Here is an 18,557-nt window from a genome sequence, read left to right as displayed (position 1 = left end):
TGAACAATGATCGTTGCTTGGGTGTTTGGATGAACAGTTCCCAGTGGGGGTTGGATGAATAGGACCCCGTGGTGTTTCCGCTAGATGAACAGGACCCCGATCGATCGAGACGGTTGGGCGTGGATGAACAGGACCACGTGGAGGGCTAGATGAACAGGACCCCGTGGAGGGCTAGATGAACAGTACCCTGTGGAGGGAAGGTTGAACAGTAGCCGGTGAAGGGCTGGTTGAACAGAAGCCGGTGGAGGGCTGGATGAACAGTAGCCCATGGAGGGGTGGTTGAATAGGACCCCGTGGAGAGGGCTGGTAGAATAGTAGTCGGTGGAGGCTGGATGAACAGGAATCCGTGGATGAACAGTCGCAGGTGGAGGCTGGAGGAGGTCGACGGTGGATGAACAGTAGCCCATGGAGGCTGGAGGAGGTCGACGATGGAGATGAACAGTATCTCGTGGAATCCCGTTTTGCGTTACGCCACACCCCTCCCGATGAACATGACCCCCGTTTTGACCATAGGGCTCCAACACAAGTTCGTTTCCTCCGTTTTGCGGTACGCCACACCCCTCCGATCAACAAGACCTTGTTTCGCCCGTAGGAGGTCCAACAGAAGTTTGTTTCCTCCATTTTGCGGTACGCCAGACCTTTCCCAATGAACAGGATCCCGTTTCGACCATGGCCAGTCGAACACAAGGACGTTTCCTCCGTTCTACGGTACGCCAGGCCTCGTTTCCATCGACTGTTCCGTCCAAGCCCTCCCGATGAACATGACGACGCATTCCGTTCTGACCCAGCCGGTTGGCTCCCCATGAACATGATGACGATGCAGTTTCTCCGTTCCAACCCAGCCATGTACACGAGCCCTGGCCGTACGTATTTGCGAGTAGGCGTTCGAGACCCCGCCCGTATGCACATACATGGCCGTATTTTCTTTCTTGCACCGTGGCCGCTGTACGTACGTGTACATGCTACGTGCGTGCCTCTACTATGACACGTGCACACCTCTACATCGACCAGTATGTACGTACACATTCGCGACCAGAATGACAATGCTACGTACGCTTCGACTAGGTGGGTCCCAACTATCAGGCACTTCCTTGCGTGCGAAGATGTAGATGGTGGGTCCCATTAGTCAGGGGGCGAATTGTTTTTCCCCGTAATATGGACGCACTTCCTTGCGTGCGAAGATGCAGCTGGTGGGTCCCAGCAGTGAGGGGGAAACCTTTTTTCCGTGAAATATGGTGGCCCGTCCGGTGGGTCCCTGCTATCAGGTGGAGGAATCATTGTTTTGTGCGTAATAAGGAGGCACTTCCTTGCTGCGGCCGTGGACCCAGCTGTCAGCCTCTCCTGGTACAGTACTCTTCCGATGGAAGTCGTTCCTTGACCACGTTGACCACGCCGCACCGAGAGCACCAGGGCGGTGGACGACGACGAGGCCTAGGAAGGGTACGACACGGAGCCGGGGAAGACGTGACAGTGGAAGCCCGCATGGAGAGGAGTACGAGGGTTCACTGGTTTAGCTGCAGTGTGGGGCTACTGTCGCCGCAGAATAACAGGGGGTGTGGGTGAGTAGAGGGATGCCCTGGCCAGCGTTGGGAGTAGTAGGGGCGGCGAGGCCTACGCGGCAGCACAGCCGGCCACGGGAGGCGGGAGCAGGCAGTCCCACCGACGTTGGATTTGGCAGCTTGAGCAAGAAGATCAGAGATTGAAGAAACACGACGGCCGTTGGATTGACATCCAATGGTTACGTCTGCTAGAATCGTTTGTTGATTACGTCAACTTAAGGCCCACAAGTCAGACCATTCCCTACTTTTTTTAGTAATTTATATATAGCTCATTGCAACTTCTTATGCAATTTATTGCAGTCCGTTTTTTTGTTGGCCAGGGCCAGGGTTAAAAATTTAAACGAAATTTCGCATATTTCTGTGGGTTCCAAACTATTTTTAATACCGAAATGTTGAGCCGGATTTAAAGTACTTTAAAGATATATTTAAATTAGGTTAAAGCCTAGTGAAATAGGAATCTGAAAATGTGAAAAAAAAATCAGAAATTATAAAATAATTGCCAATTTGTCATCTGTTTTTATATTTACAACCCATTTCATATTACTTTCAAGATTTTTAGGCGTCTTGAAAGAGTTGCAGCCCATCAGGGCGTAGAAAAATAAGTAGGCATGGATTGGTATTCTTCAGAAAAAATAAACTGGGCTCATTTCCACAAAGAAAAAATAGCTGGGCTGCTCATATGGTGAACATAAAATATAAGTCTAGGCTAGACGGGCCACAACCCAGTTGAAACCCTGCTCTGTCTCAACAATAACAAAAAAATACTGCTCAAGCAGCTACGTCCCAGGTTTCAGCCGATCTTGTGATGTTCTCTTGTCTATTGACTGTATACACTCACAATGTCGTGGGTCCCAGATGTCAGGAAACCACTAGGAGGAAGCATTTTCTTTTTCCATACGCTGAGATGGTGGGCCCCTACTGTCATCCTCTCCACGTACTTCTGTTGATTCCTGTTGTTTGTTGACCATGTCGACAATGCGAGAGGGTGGCGCCGCGGTGAGTGCACCAAAGCGCGTGGAGGATGACGACAAGGCCTCGGACATCGGCGTTAACGATTTAGGAGACGATGGGGCGGCGATGCATGCGCTGAGGCGCAACCAGTCATGGGAGGCGGAAGCAGGTGGCCCTGCCGGCACTGGTTTGGTTTTGGCGGCTGGAGGAAGACAGGGCTGAAGAAACACGATAGACTGTAAAAGCAGCAAGAGTACTTAACAACCTTAACTGAAACCACCAGGGGCACTTAACAACCATAGCTGAAAGTAGTATGAGTACTTATACAGGTTCAACCGTACAAAGCATGCCTCGAACAGTGCTACTTTGCCTACAGTTGATCAAGGGTTAGGCCGCCAAGCCCCAGGACAAGGCCCAGGCGCCACTCCGCGCATCCACAACCTTCTAAAAGCAGTTTCATCTCGCAATGTGGTCAATAAACAGGATATTCGTTTTAGAGGCATGGAAAAGCAGGAACATAATCTTCTGTCTTATTCTCCAAGATGGACGGGCCTTCATTATTTGAGACCACCCATGAATAAGTATCTTTTCACCTCTAAGGGGAATGGAGTAGGTCGACATAAACATCATGTTGTGACCAAGCGCAAGTCTGACCCGACCATGGTCAGGCATCTGTATAGGAACAATAGAACTAGGCAGTTTCTGTTTCAAGAAGATCACAACTATAAAACTGTGTATAAGCAATAGTTTATGAACACCATATATAACAGAAAACAGCTCGTACCATAAGTTTCTCGACACAGTTGGACCTGTTCAACGAGTGCAGAAGTGCCACACATATCCCACGTGGCCTTCCACCATTGAAATGCCCCACAAGGACCTCAAGACGATCAATAAAGTGTAGGAACTTGTGGATGCCGTCCCAGTCAACTTCAGTGCCATCAGTAACAGCCGAGTTGTTATAGAATAACAAATGAGCAGCCTGCTTAACTCTGAAAAAACCTACACGTGCCACCAATTATAAGAAAATATTAGTTAGAAGTAGCATCTTCGTGAGAGATTCGTTGCTACTTCTAAAGTTAAATTGTGATTAGTTAGACAAAGTAGGTGGATTAAGAAGTAATCGAGGCAACAAGCAAGAACCAGATACAAAATTAACATGGATGAACAATTGGAACGACATCGGGGTGGAAGATCGCAGTGAAGATGAGAACAGGTTCTGCTATTTCCATCAACATTCGTGCGCCAACTTTCAGTCCGTAACACTTGAGAAAGTTTATACAATTTCGGCCATAAAAAAGCAGCGACCTTCTTGGTTCATGAACCCAACTCGGAACTTATATCCATGGCTTGTCTTCACTGTGACCATTAAACTGGTGTATTCGGTTATGGCAAGGCCGAGCAACTTGAGTACATGTGTTCTGGCAGAGCAAATAATGCACTACAGGAAAAATAATATGAGAACACAATGTATTCCCTATCCAAATCTAGAAATAATTTCCTCCTTCACGTTAGTTTTGACCATCGTACTAGTACCTTTTATCCAAATATAGCAATCCAAATTTCCAAATTAGTCGACATCATGTTCAAAAACCCTCCCGGATAGAAAATAGGATTCTAGGAACATATTGTGCATGTTTTAAAATCCTGTGTTAGGAACAAGTGTGGCGTCTCACCGAGGGCGCAGAAACCTTTAGGGTCCTCGCACTTTGGGCATTGCAAATGAAACACACTAGATTCAGTAGGAAGAAAAATGCATCAACGGCGGCAGCTGCCATCCTAGGACCAAGGGACTTGGATTTATCGGGGATGGATGAAGAATTCGTACCTGGTTCTCCATGAGAAAACCCTATGCAATCATCGAGAGGGGGTTTCTCTGAACAAGTAGACGAGGGAGGAGGGGATTCAGGCCTACGGAAAAATTGCCGCTTCGTCCGTCCAGCTTACTGCTAAAGCTGGAAAGGTGGGGTGTTTTGTGATTGGACGACTCATTGGGCATTACTGCGGCGCTACGACTGGGGTGTATCTACCGTGGTGTTGTGCACTCTAATTTTGTGCATATGGCACATGGACCCCGTTGGCGGATGCCCCACATATCAGCGAAAGGAAGTAGAAAGACAGGAGTAACTAGTTACACATAAATATATTTTTGACAGAGAGATACTCCCTCTGTAAAGAAATATAAAAATCTTTTATATCACAACTTTATACATAAGAAAAATCAAGGGGAATATATATAACATATATAATTATAAAAAACAGAGTTTTTTTAACACATCATATACGAGTTGGTGATGATGGTGTGCTTGCCATCCTGCAATATAGGCCGTCTGATTTGTATCTGACGGATAGGAAGGAAACTATGGCAATTTTGCAAAAATGTACCCACACACCTCTCCACATTTGCAAATAAGGCCTTCCCTCATTCATCCTTTTCTCTCACAAGATAAAATACTCATACAAATGCATCTTGATGTTACGTGCAACACATTGGCATTGTGGGGGTTCAGCTGAGAATATAATACTCAGACAGGCTTACAGTTCTGGACTTTGGGCCACAGTCCGATGAGCCTGCATGTTTGGGGGCCCATGTGTTCTACCTCAGTGCTTTTCATATTGAAAGCGATCGGTACGACACTTGTTTTAGATGATGTCGCAAGGCGAATACACACAATTGAATAAAGCACGATAGCTGTTGGAATGAAATTGAACGACAGTTCCTAACCAGCAATCAGAGTTGCAATTCTATCAACGATACACCATGTGATAAATAATACTGTCGTACTACTTATACACATAGGACACTTGTTTCACCATGCCAGATTATTACATCAAAATCTCTCGGAGGATAGATCAGTTCGGCAGTTGCATGCTGCTACTGAAGAATTTCAAAGTTGATTGGACCAGCTCTCCTTGCCGAGAAAAATTCGATTTTGACATCATCCCCTACCGCAAGATATGATTTAGATTTGAACCTTGACCATCCTTTAGCATCAATCATCATGTGACCATCCTTTGTACTGACGATATATTGAGTAGGTTCATTCACACCAAGGCTGCGCATGGTAAGAGAAACTTGGCCATGGTCGCCCGGATTGTTGAACGACTCCCTCATTGCTCTAGGAATTCTCTGTTTGCAAACAAGAAGACATACACAAATAGTTAGATCAACACAGTGAATCATGTGAAACAACATGGAAATAAAAAAGAATGAAGCACTTGGGCGGCCAATGTTTACGAAGAAGGTGGACATGTCGGTTTTTGTAAGGACTTTGGCATATGAAGTGCGAACTGCAGCCTAGTCTGTTGCCGGTGCAACTGCTCGTTCGATTGCCGCTGCACGGGCCGGAGCAGATGCAAGTGCAAGTGTTGGTGCAGGTGCCGAAGTCGTTGCTGGTGCCCGTGCCGGTGCGACTGGTAGTGCCGCTGCTGTTGCCGGAGATGGTTCTCCTTGTAGAGCTGGTGCCGGTGCCGGAGTAGGTGCCGGTGTCGATGCCCGATCCTCCAGTAGATCAGCCTGATCCTCTGACGTGGTCGGTGCCCAATCCTCAGCTGGATCAGGCTGAGCTGCTGCCGCTATAAGTGCTAGAGCAACTGCCAGTGCTCGATCCGTTGCTGGAGGTGGTAACGAGGTGCGAGACAGCGGCGATCATGTCTAGTCTGCTATGATCAGCTTTCTAACTTGACTAGGCTCCGTGACCATGATCTAGTTTTTTCTTCATTTCTTTTAAACACGAGAAGGACTAATTGTGGCGTGTTTGTTAAACCAAACTGCAGTTCATCATAGGGATTCAACTTGTACTCAGACAACCTATGAGAGAGAGTTGAGTGTTGGGGAGACTATCATTTGAAGCACAAGAGCAAGAAGTTCATCATCAACGCACCATTTGTTACTTCTTGGAGAGTGGTGTCTCCTAGATTGGCTAGGTGTCACTTGGGAGCCTCCGACAAGATTGTGGAGTTGAACCAAGGAGTTTGTAAGGGAAAGGAGATCGCCTACTTCGTGAAGATCTACCGCTAGTGAGGCAAGTCCTTCGTGGGCGATGGCCATGGTGGGATAGACAAGGTTGCTACCTCGTGGACCCTTCGTGGGTGGAGCCCTCCGTGGACTCACGCAGCCGTTACCCTTCGTGGGTTGAAGTCTCCATCAACGTGGATGTACGATAGCACCACCTATCGGAACCACGCCAAAAACATCCGTGTCTCCAATTGCGTTCGAATCCTCCAAACCCTTCGCTTTACTTTCTTGCAAGTTGCATGCTTTAATTTCTGCTGCCTATATACTCTTTGCATGCTTGCTTGAATTGTGTAATGATTGCTTGATTTGTCCTAAAGTAGCTAAAATCTGCCAAACTCTAAAATTGGGAAAATGTTAAGTTTTTATTGGTCAAGTAGTCTAATCACCCCCCTCTAGACATACTTCAAGGTCCTACAAGTGGTATCAGAGCTTTGGTCTCCATTTGCCTTGATTTCCATAGCTTTTGGTGGTCATAGCCTTGGTTTCACAACCTAGGAGAGTATGGCGTCTAGCGAGGGAAATTATCACCGTAGAGGTCCTTACTTTGATGGTACTAATTTTGCTAGTTGGAAGCATAAGATGAAAATGCATATTCTTGGACATAACCCCGCCGTTTGGGCAATTATTAGTATTGGTTTGCAAGGTGAATTTTTCGATGGAAGAGAACCGAACTGTGAAGCTAATGCGGAAGAATTGAAGATGCTGCAATACAACGCTCAAGCATGCGATATCATCTTCAACGGATTGTGCCCCGAAGAATTCAACAAAATCAGCCGTCTTGAGAATGCAAAGGAAATTTGGGATACTTTGATTGATATGCATGAAGGTACCGAGTCCGTCAAGGAATCCAAGTTGGATATGCTCCAAAGTCAGCTTGACAAGTTCAAAATGAAGGATGGTGAAGGTGTCGCTGAAATGTACTCTAGGCTTGCTCTTATCACAAATGAGATTGCCAGCTTAGGGAGTGAAGAGATGACCGACAAATTCATCATCAAGAAAATCCTAAGAGCATTGGATGGAAAGTATGATACCATGTGCACGTTGATTCAAATGATGCCAAACTACAAAGATCTCAAGCCAACGGAAGTCATTGGAAGAATTGTTGCTCATGAGATGTCACTCAAGGATAAGGAGGAACTTCACAATAAGTCAAGTGGTGCTTACAAAGCCTCAAGTGAAGCCCCCACATCATCAAGTGAGAAACAAACCTTCAATGAAGAATTGAGCTTAATGGTGAAGAACTTCAACAAATTCTACAAGAGTAGAAGCAAAGAAAGAAGCTCCAAGTCAAGGTCTTACAATGACAAGAGATCTTCTAGTCGTGAGCGCAATTGCTACAATTGTGGGAGACCCAGACACTATTCCAATGAGTGTACGACACCCTACAAAAGAAGAGAAGATTCTCCAAGAAGAAGAAGCAAAAGAGAAGAATCACCACCAAGAGAGAGGAGGAGTAGAGATGATTGTTATGAACGAAGACCCTCACGGAGAAGCAAGGATTCAGAAAGGAAGGACAAGTCATCAAGGAGCTACACAAAACGAAGACATCAAGCTCATGTTGGTGAATGGGTTTCTGGCTCCGACTCCGACAATCACTCCGAGAGAAGCTATCACTCTGACTCCGAATATACTCAAGATGAAGGTGTTGCCGGTCTAGCACTTGTATCAACCAACTCCTACGACATATTTGATTCACCAAATGAAGGTGTTGGAAGATGCTTCATGGCCAAAGGTCCAAAGGTAACACATCCTGAGTATGTTGATTTCAATAGTGATGAAGATGACTTGCTTGTGGATGATGATTTACTCATTGACAACTCCAGTGATGAATACTATGATGAAACGTCAATTAATCATGCTAATCAAGATAAAACGAATGACAATGATAAGGAGAAGATTGAGCTTCTAACTAAAGAACTAAACACTCTTAAGTTGGCTCATGAAACTATCTTTGAAGTTCATCGAGAACTTTTAAGGGCTCATGAGAAGTTACGCTTTGAAAAGCTCAATCTTGAGCAAGAGCATGAGTTCTTAAAAGCAATCAATGATGATCTTCGCAAGAAAAGTTCTTCTTATATTGCCAAGCGTTTACTCTTATCTACTTACATGCCTCAAGTCAAGTCTAGTAACAAGTACAAGAAAGATACTTCCTCTAGTAGTAACAATAATAATAATGTCAAATCCAATATTGTTGCTTCTAGTAGTTCTCTTGATTCCACTAATGATTCTCTTAGCCAAGTTACACTTGAGGAAGAAAATAGCTTATTGAAGGGAATTATAGAGAAGGGTGTTTACAAGAGCCTTGCCGGGAGTAAGCAATTCGAGGAAATTGTACGCAAGCAAGGAAGGCACCGGAAGAATCAAGGTGTTGGTTTTGAATGAAAGTTCAATGCCAATGAAGTTGAGTGGGAAGAAGATCAATACCCCAAGACAAAGTTTGTTCCTCAACAAGAGAAGTATGATCCTACTTCCTTCAAGGGAACACAAGCTCAAGATGATCTTCCACCACAAGACCACAAGAACAAAGGCAAGGACAAGCTTCAAGAAGAGATTGATGCATTTGAAGAAGCACCTAAAGCCTCGTTCAAGTGGGTTCCCAAGACTACATCAAGTTCTACTTCATCAAGTACAACTACAACTCCAAGGATTCCCATCAAGATGATGTGGATCCCGAAGTAGAAGAACTAGAGAGTTCTTGAGGGTGACTCCGCCAACATTCTTCACTCATATCATTATGGCAAGAACAAGTGCAATCAACTTCCACATCTTGCACTAGTTCAAGGAGTCACAAACCCTCATGTTGGTAAGGCAAGGGACAAGGTAACCTAATGATTTCATGGACATCATCTTGGGTGTGCATCACTCTATGTCTATGGATATTCTTGTTTGTTCCTTGTGGGACTAACCCATGTAGGTAAGTTGAAAGTGCAACTCACTCCAAAGGATTGCTCCAAATGATCTACATCAACATTGAGCATCTACATATTCAACACCTACATGAAGTCATCATCGACAAAACCCAAGGTTAGTTCATCCCTCTAAGGGGGGATCTCACATCTAGGGGGAGCTTAACTCTAAGAATTGAGTCAAAGCAACCCTAATGGTGTGACCACATCAATGCATTATGTAAAAGTGGTAACCCCACTTGAGCTTAAACGATGAGTATGACCTATGATCAAATGTTCTCATTTGACTCCTAAGTCAATATACTCATATATAGATGACCTAGTCATCGCCAATTGCTTGATAGATGCTAGTATTGGTTGTGCATGCTTTGCCACATATTTCATTTGCCATCTTATTGTGTGAGCATGTTGGTGCATTTTTTTACTCATTCAAGGACATCCACTTGTTGTTTTGATTGTTTGGTTTCTTTTCTTCTTGCCAAGTGGATGGACAAGAATGCCTAAGAACCTTCTGTAGCTATCTATGCTTTTATCATCTCAAACTCTATTCATGCTACATCACAAAATTTGATCAAGTCAGATTCGAACCACTCTGTGTGAGGAGCACTCGGAGTCCCCGATTCGTCATAGACTTAAACTTCTAAAACCTCTTTGTGACTCTCGGTCTGACCGATTCTTCCATTTCGGTCCTACCGAGATCATTAAGTTGATCTGAGTTTTCAATCTCGGTGCAACCGATTTGAACTTTTCGGTCACACCGATTTGCTGTAACTGTACACAGTTATGCATCTCGGTGCCACCGAGTTGTTCCACTCGGTCACACCGATAGGGTCGGGCTATATATAGCCACGGGCAAAATTTTGGAAATTTCTCTGAAACCCTTCACCCGCGCAATAGCTCGCTCTGCCATCAGAGGTCTTCGGATCGTCTCCTCGTCACCAGCAGCCTCTTGTCGCTGGTCTCCGCCGCCGTCAATGGATTTCGTCCCCACCGTTGCCGCCGTAGCGAGTCCACTGCCAAGTTAGGGTATGGACTCAATCTTTGTGCTATCCACGTCTGATTCCTAGCACATTGTATTCTTATTGATTCTTTCCACGATTGAGACTTTTCTATCCAGCCAAAGTAATCCATAGATTAGATGAGATTCAAATTTTTAGGGCTAGGTTTCCGCCGAAACCATCTCAGACCCACCGAGTTGAAAAACTCGGTCTCACCGATTTGGCTTATGCCATTGCACTAGTGACTCTCGGTCTGACCGAGAATTACTAATCGGTGCGACCGATTTGAGGATTCTGTGAAACCCTAGCAGTCTCGGTGCCACCGAACTGAGACTCGGTCCAACTAAGATCATCAGTTTAGGTTCCAAAACTGCTTCGGTATCACCGAGTTTGAAAATCGGTTGATCCGAAATGCTTTCTGTGGAAAACTAAAACTGAACTTTTGAATCATTCTTTTGCAAAAGTCTCTGCATTTTGTGATGCTCATCTATTCTATCTCATCTATAACTCTTCACAGGGTCAGCAGTCAGCTTTTGCAGTATGTCAGATCAGAGTGATAGCTAGAACAGATCAGAAGAGCAGATGGACTTGAGTGAGGGCACTAGTCCCTCAACTATAGATGAAGGGAGCAGAAGTACTCCTAGAAATTTGCCTAAGGCTGCTACTAGGCAAAGGAGGAAAAGAAGTTCAGATTCAGAGGATGAAGATTACAAAGCTGAGGAAGATGAGGCTACTTCCAAGAAGGTAGTTCTCAAGAAAGAATATGGCTCTGCACAGAGCACTAAACCAGGTCTGAAGACGAAAGTTCCTGCCAAGAGGACACCAATGCAAAAGGCCAGAAAGTCCACTCAAGTGCCAGCTCAGGCTCAACCCAAAGAGGCACCTACAAGGAAAGATACATCATCCAAACCTCAGAAAGTTCCTACTGGAGAGACTATGAAATTCACAATTGAGTCAGAGGATGATGGTGCTCAAGACAAGAAAAAGAAGAGAGCAAGAACCACAACTGCCAAGGCCCTTGGAAAGCCCTCAATGAGAAGAGATTCTGAAGGAGAGGAAGAGGTTGCTGCACCAGCACCTAAGGCACCTAAGCTTATGGGTGATGCAATCAGATCAGGGGCTGCAGCATCTAAGCCCAAGGATGCACCCAAAGCTGCCTCCAAGGCCAAGCAAGTTCCAAAGAGGAATACTAGGAGTATTTCAGCTGCTGAAAAGAACAAGGCCCCAATGCCCAATGTTGCTGAAGAAGAAGATGAAGAAGGTCAAGTCTTAGGAAAGCTCAAGCCCAAGATACCAGACCATAATGATGCCCATCCTGTGGCTGAGGACATGAGAATCAGGAAGGATTCAGGGTTGAGACCGTGGAGGATGGAAGATCCATATGCTTCAAGAAGAAGAACTACTGTTGACTACAGGTTCCATACAAAGGAACAGCAGGACTTTTATGAAACAATTCTGTTGGACAAGAAGCCCATAGTTTGTGACATGAGGTGGGTCGACTGGACCTACATCAAGGACAATGAGCAGCACTATCCTGGAGTGCAAGAAAGCTTTGTTGCTTGTGGAGTTGATGATTATGTTGGACAAAAGTTCACCCACTAGAATGATGAGCTTATCATGCAGTTCTACTCCACAGCACATTTTTACCCAGATGGTAGAATTGTTTGGATGTCTGAAGGTACAAGGTACCAATCCACTGTTGAAGAATGGGCAAGTCTGATAAATGCCCCCAAGGAAAATGAGGATGACCTAGACATTTATGCAAAGAAAAAATGGATCACAATTCAATGGCTCACATGTACAAGGAAATCCCAGACAAGGCAGTAGAGACTCACAAGTTTGGATCAGTTCACTTTCTGCTGTCAGGGTTGCCAACCATCAATTGGATCCTGAGGCACACTTTGTTGCCCAAGTCTGGTGACCATAACATGATCAGAGGGCATGCCATCAACATGCTGCATGTGTTTGATGTGCCATAGAAGTTCAAAGTCATGAGCCTGATGATTGAAACAATCAAGAGGACTGCAGCAGATCAGAAGAGGAGATGTGGATATGCACCTCAGATTCAGGAATTGATCAACTCAAAGATGGGCACAGGGAGATATCAGTTGGATAAGGAACATTTTCCACTTTATCCAGACTTTGAGGACAATGAGGTTGTCATGAATGAAAATGATCCACAATCAGTTCAAGCTCAGGAGAAGAAGGAGAAGGCAAAGAAGGAGAAGGCTGCCAAGATGCCAACTCAAGAGGAGGCATCTGAATATTTCTTGAAAACCAAACAGGAGCAGCTTGGTTACTTAATAGCATCTACACTGAGGATTGAGAAAGGACTGGCCACCCTCACTCAGAATCAGGAGAGCCTTGAGAGAATCATGGAACTCAAGTTTCATGACCTTGATGTTAAAGTAACTGAGATTCAGTCAGTTGTAGAGCAGCTGCAGGATGATATGCAGGAGAGGCAGGGCAAGACTACCACAAATGTGTTTGCCAGAGTGCCCAGAGCCTAGAGGTCAGTTGCAGTGCCAGTGACAGACTCTAGAGCAACAACTTCAGCACCAGCCACAGCACCTACAGTTCCAGTGCAACCAGCTCCAGCATCCACTCCAGCACCCTCTACTTCAACTGAAGCCTCCGTCCTTGGAGTTATCAGGACACCACCACCAGAAGATCAAGCCTGAGAGTCGATCTAGCACTATGCATTTTCTATGAACTTTTTGGTAACTTGTTGCCAAAGGGGGAGAAAAATGTATAGATCATAGGCTTCGAGAGAGAGAGAGAGAGTGTTGCTTTTATTCTCTCTTGCTTTATTTGGTGGTTTTTCAAACTTTGTTTGCTTTTGGTTGAGATACTATGCTTGTGAGACATTGATGATCATGTGTTTGATCATAAGCTACACTTATGCATGTTTGATGATATTATCCTATCTACCTTATGTGATCATTCACTATGCATGGTGATGAGTGCATGTATTCAATGTTTATTATTTTGAGCGCTCCACCAAGATGTATGTGACATGGAAGAGTAACCCATGAGCCTAATTCATTGTGCATTTGAAGTCCAAAGCAAATCTTAACCCATGCACAAATTTAGGGGGAGCTCTTGCTTATCACATACTTCTCAAAGCGACGATATTATTCAATCTTATTATCATTTGTCGAAGCTTTGATCTATATGTTGTCATCAATTACCAAAAAGGGGGAGATTAAAAGTGCAACTATCCCTAGGTGGTTTTGGTAATTCATAACAACATATAGCTCATTGAGCTAATGCTATTCCAAGACTATTATTTCAGGAAAGCTCAATGAATGGCATGGCATGGATGATGAAAGTGGATCCCTCAAAATTCTAAGGACAAAGGATTGGCTCAAGATCAAAAGCTCAAGACTCTTCATTTTATATTTTAGTGATCCAAGATCACATTGAGTCTATAGGAAAAGCCAATACTATCAAGGAGGGATGAGGTGTTGCTTAATGAGCCTCTTGCTTCATGTGCTTTGTGATATGCTCCAAAACCCTCAACTACTTTCCCACATCCACAAATGACCTAAACCCAAAGCCAAAATTGGTCACACCGATTCTTCCTATCCGGCGCCACCGATTCCAAAAGTCATAGCCACTGCCACAAACCCTAAGCAAATCGGTCTTACCGATAGGGATCTCGGTCTCACCGAGATGGGGTTGTAATCTCTCTGTTTCCCTTCGTAACGTTTCGGTCTAACCGAAATGAGCGATCGGTCCCACCGAGATTGCAATGTAAACTCTCTATTTCCTTTTTGTAACATTTCGGTCTCACCGAAAAGAGCAAATCGGTCCCACCGAGTTTACCTGACCAACTCTCTGGAAAGCTTATTACCAAATCGGTCTCACCGAGTTTGTGTAATCGGTCTTACCGACATTACGTTATGCCCTAACCCTAACAGAATCGGTCTCACCGAGATGCATGTCAGTCCCACCAAAAATCACTAACGGTCACTAGGTTTACTAAATCGGTCCGACCGAGTTTAACGATTCGGTCCCACCGAGTTTGGTAAATTATGGGTAACGGTTAGATTTTGTGTGGAGGCTATATATACCCCTCCACCTCCTCTTCATTCGTGGAGAGAGCCATCAGAACGAACCTACACTTCCAACTTGCCATTTCTGAGAGAGAACCACCTACTCATGTGTTGAGACCAAGATATTCCATTCCTACCATATGAATCTTGATCTCTAGCCTTCCCCAAGTTGCTTTCCACTCAAATCTTCTTTCCACCAGATCCAAAACCTATGAGAGAGAGTTGAGTGTTGGGGAGACTATCATTTGAAGCACAAGAGCAAGGAGTTCATCATCAAAGCACCATTTGTTACTTCTTGGACAGTGGTGTCTCCTAGATTAGCTAGGTGTCACTTGGGAGCCTCCGACAAGATTGTGGAGTTGAACCAAGGAGTTTGTAAGGGCAAGGAGATCGCCTACTTCGTGAAGATCTACCGCTAGTGAGGCAAGTCCTTCGTGGGTGATGGCCATGGTGGGATAGACAAGGTTGCTACTTCGTGGACCCTTCGTGGGTGGAGCCCTCCGTGGACTCGCGCAGCCGTTACCCTTCGTGGGTTGAAGTCTCCATCAACGTGGATGTACGATAGCACCACCTATCGGAACCACGCCAAAAACATCCGTGTCTCCAATTGCGTTTGAATCCTCCAAACCCTTCCCTTTATTTCTTGCAAGTTGCATGCTTTAATTTCCGCTGCCTATATACTCTTTGCATGCTTGCTTGAATTGTGTGATGATTGCTTGACTTGTCCTAAAGTAGCTAAAATCTGCCAAACTCTAAAATTGGGAAAAGGTTAAGTTTTTATTGGCCAAGTAGTCTAATCACCCCCCTCTAGACATACTTCAAGGTCCTACACCCTGCCTACTCCCAAAAGAAGGAAGTCCAAAGGTCGTGAAAAATCATATGGACCGAACATCCATGGGACTGGAAATTCTGGTGGGTGTGATAAACCCTGCAATGCATATAGATATTGGAGTGTAACCATAATTGATAAACCGTCCTCACAAAAAAGATGATCTGGATACTTCAAAATATACAGACTAAATTAAGTGGACAAACATTAACATAGACTGTTCTCAGGACTCACCACACACCAAAAGCGGCAGTACTAAACAATACAGGGTTCACAAACACAAATCAAGTACTGAACAATAGCACTTACTACAGACAAGCAAAGTTGCACTAATTAAACTCTTGAGACTATTTCTTATCACAGACCTACGGGGTGAACCCCGCATAACTGATTAGGCCATGGACTTCATGAGAGAAGTCTACCTGCACCATCACCATCTTGTCAACCTTGGAGAACCTAACAGAGTGGTCTTTCCACTCATAAACATGATGATGAAGATAGGCCGCATCTGATTTGTCGGGAAGCTTTACAAGAACCACACCCTTCATAATCGAAGGCACAACCAGGAAATTGTTGTGGTCAAGTATAGCCTCGAGAACACGCCTGACAACAATGCTACAGGAAAACTCTAGTTCAGGACACGTGGCGACAAGGACACAGCAACTGGATAGTTTAGCAGTAGAACTCATCCTCAGGTCTTCTAGTTCACACGACATGACTTTGAGAACTTCATCTCCACCGCGGACCTAGTTCTAATTCAAACAGAAACCATATTTTATTACTACCTCTGTTCAGAAATATAAGATGATTTTTGATATGATACTCCATATATGACTACATATACACACAAAAATGAGTGAACAAAGACACTAGAACATGTCTTCAAAGGCATGAGAGCAGAGAGGTTACTTGCAATATCCATAACACAAGTTGCTGAGGAAAATATACCCTCTTCAAAGGTAGCATTGATGTTCATAAAGTACTCCCTTCATCCCAAAATTCTTGTCTTAGATTTGTCTAGATACAGATGTATCAAGTCACATTTTAGTGACTTGATACATCCGTATCTAGACAAATCTAAGACAAGAATTTTGGGACGGAGGGAGTAGTTGAAAGTAATCTATAAGAAATCAGTGTCAACCTCTCAAATGGTTTGGTCGAAAGAGGAATTTAGAACCGTCATTTGGCACACAAAAATCACATGCAAGATCACCCGGAAAGTTGTACTACTAGTACTAGTACAACATGTTAGATGAAAAAACACGATCAAGATCGGGAAAAAGATCGGCAAGAAGAGATATTACCTGGACTTGCTTAATGAGGGATCCCGGAGAGGGGGGCTTGGGCAGGGCGATGGCTTTGAGCTTGTCTGCGGTAGTCTCGGTGAGGTGCTTGCGCTTCTTCGTACCATGAGCCTCGAAGGTTTTGGCCTGAGCCATATACATCACATCGGCCGGTGCTCTAGTGTCCATCCAAGAGAGGAAGCTGAGAGAGGAAGCTGAGAGAGAAGAGTGAAATGAGGAACGAGATGAGGGAGAAGCGAAGCGAGTGGGGGTTTTCTTCAAGAGAGGAAGCTGAGAGAGAAGAGTGAAATGATAGTTGCTTCGTCCATCCAACTTACTGCTGGAAAGGAGGGGGTTTTGTGATTTGACGGCTCATTGGACATTACTGCGGCATTTCGGTCAGGGTAGTCTACCGTCACTCTACTACAGAGTAATTTAGTGCATGGCTGGTGGTCCCCGATGCTGGCTGTCCCACACGCCGGTGAAAGTGAGTAATTTAGTGCATAGTTGGAGGAGGATCCGCACGGTAGAGCGTGTCCACTGTTTTTCTAAAGAAAAAAATGATTACAGTAAGCGTTTCCACTCTTACGACGGAGGAGTGTGAAACACGACAGCCACTTGAACATACACAGTGCTCCTACTACTAGGCATGTGTAGTGGTTCAAACGTCAGTACTACATAATCTTGTTGCTTGTGTAGTAAGATATGATGATAACAAATGATGTTGTGTGCATGTCAACTATATGAACAGTAATGTAGTAACATAGTACCGCCTTTTCGACTGTTCGGTCAAGAATGAACGGTGAGATCAATGTTAACAGAACTAGGTCTACAGCGCATGGAGAGTATGGTGCTACAGTACTCCATGAAACATGAACCATATGAAGCACGAATCAGTGTTAGGTAGGGTGTATGAAGGGTGCACGGGGTGGGAGCAAAAGTTCCCTTCTCGACCCACTTTTAGGTGTTTGGTAGAGTGCATGAAGGGTGCATGAGTCCACACTAGTAGGTTAACACAAATACATGAAGAGGGAACAACTATATTGAGATGAGAATGCAACCAAACACACCCACACGCTTTGTGCCACAGTGACTGATCTACACTGTCTGAGTTTGATCCAATGGCCAAGTTGCACCGAGACATGGACATGCCCATGCAGAGGGCGCCTAAACACCACCAAAGTCCCTCTGCTTCTCGAGGCGCATGACGTTGGTGATGCAGGGTGCAACCGCCCGCAGAGCCCCCTCCCGGTCGACGGCAGCCAGCTCCTCAAAGATGGCGTCCAATGGCATGAGTGGATTCCGGTGATGGAGCCCTGAGAGGATTCCCCCGGCAATGGCGATGGAAGCCTGCAACCCCTCCTTGTCCAGCTCTGCCCCCACCATCGCGTGAAGATGGCTCAGCTCCTCGAAGATATAGTTGAAGGAGTCCTAGTCAGGAAGCCGCAGCTCATTGAAGTCGACGGGGTGGTTGAACGGATTTAGCCCGACGGCCAGCATGGTCGCGCTGGCACGACGGTAGGTAACGCGTAGCCGCAACATGTGTGTGGCAACTTGGTCCACAATGTGGCTGAGGCAATCCTGGACCTCGTCACATCAGCCCGCTCGCGCTCCAGCCGGCTCCCCTGACGGCCTATCGTATCTCCCGCTTTTTGCAGCAACACCGCCGATGCCTCGAGCATCTTTGTGGTGGACGCCTGCCGCTTTTGAAGCTCCGTGAACTCTCGCACATAACGGAGGAGCATGGCACTCCTCGCCTCCTTGAGCACACGGAGCTCCACGTCCTTGGCTCTGAGCTCTGCATCCTTGGCCTGGAGCTCCTGTATCAGGCGCCTCACCTTAGACTCCATGATCTGTTGTGCCGCCATGGCACCGGGTAGAAGCAGTGGGGAGAGGAAGCAAAGGGGGTGAAACGACTGAAAGGCAATGCAATCTATGGGAAGGCGGAGGGAGCC

Source organism: Triticum dicoccoides, chromosome 1B (genome assembly GCF_002162155.2).
Source record: "Triticum dicoccoides isolate Atlit2015 ecotype Zavitan chromosome 1B, WEW_v2.0, whole genome shotgun sequence".
NCBI lineage: Eukaryota > Viridiplantae > Streptophyta > Magnoliopsida > Poales > Poaceae > Triticum > Triticum dicoccoides.
The sequence above is the reverse complement of the archived record's forward strand: the minus strand, read 5'-3'. Positions refer to the sequence as shown.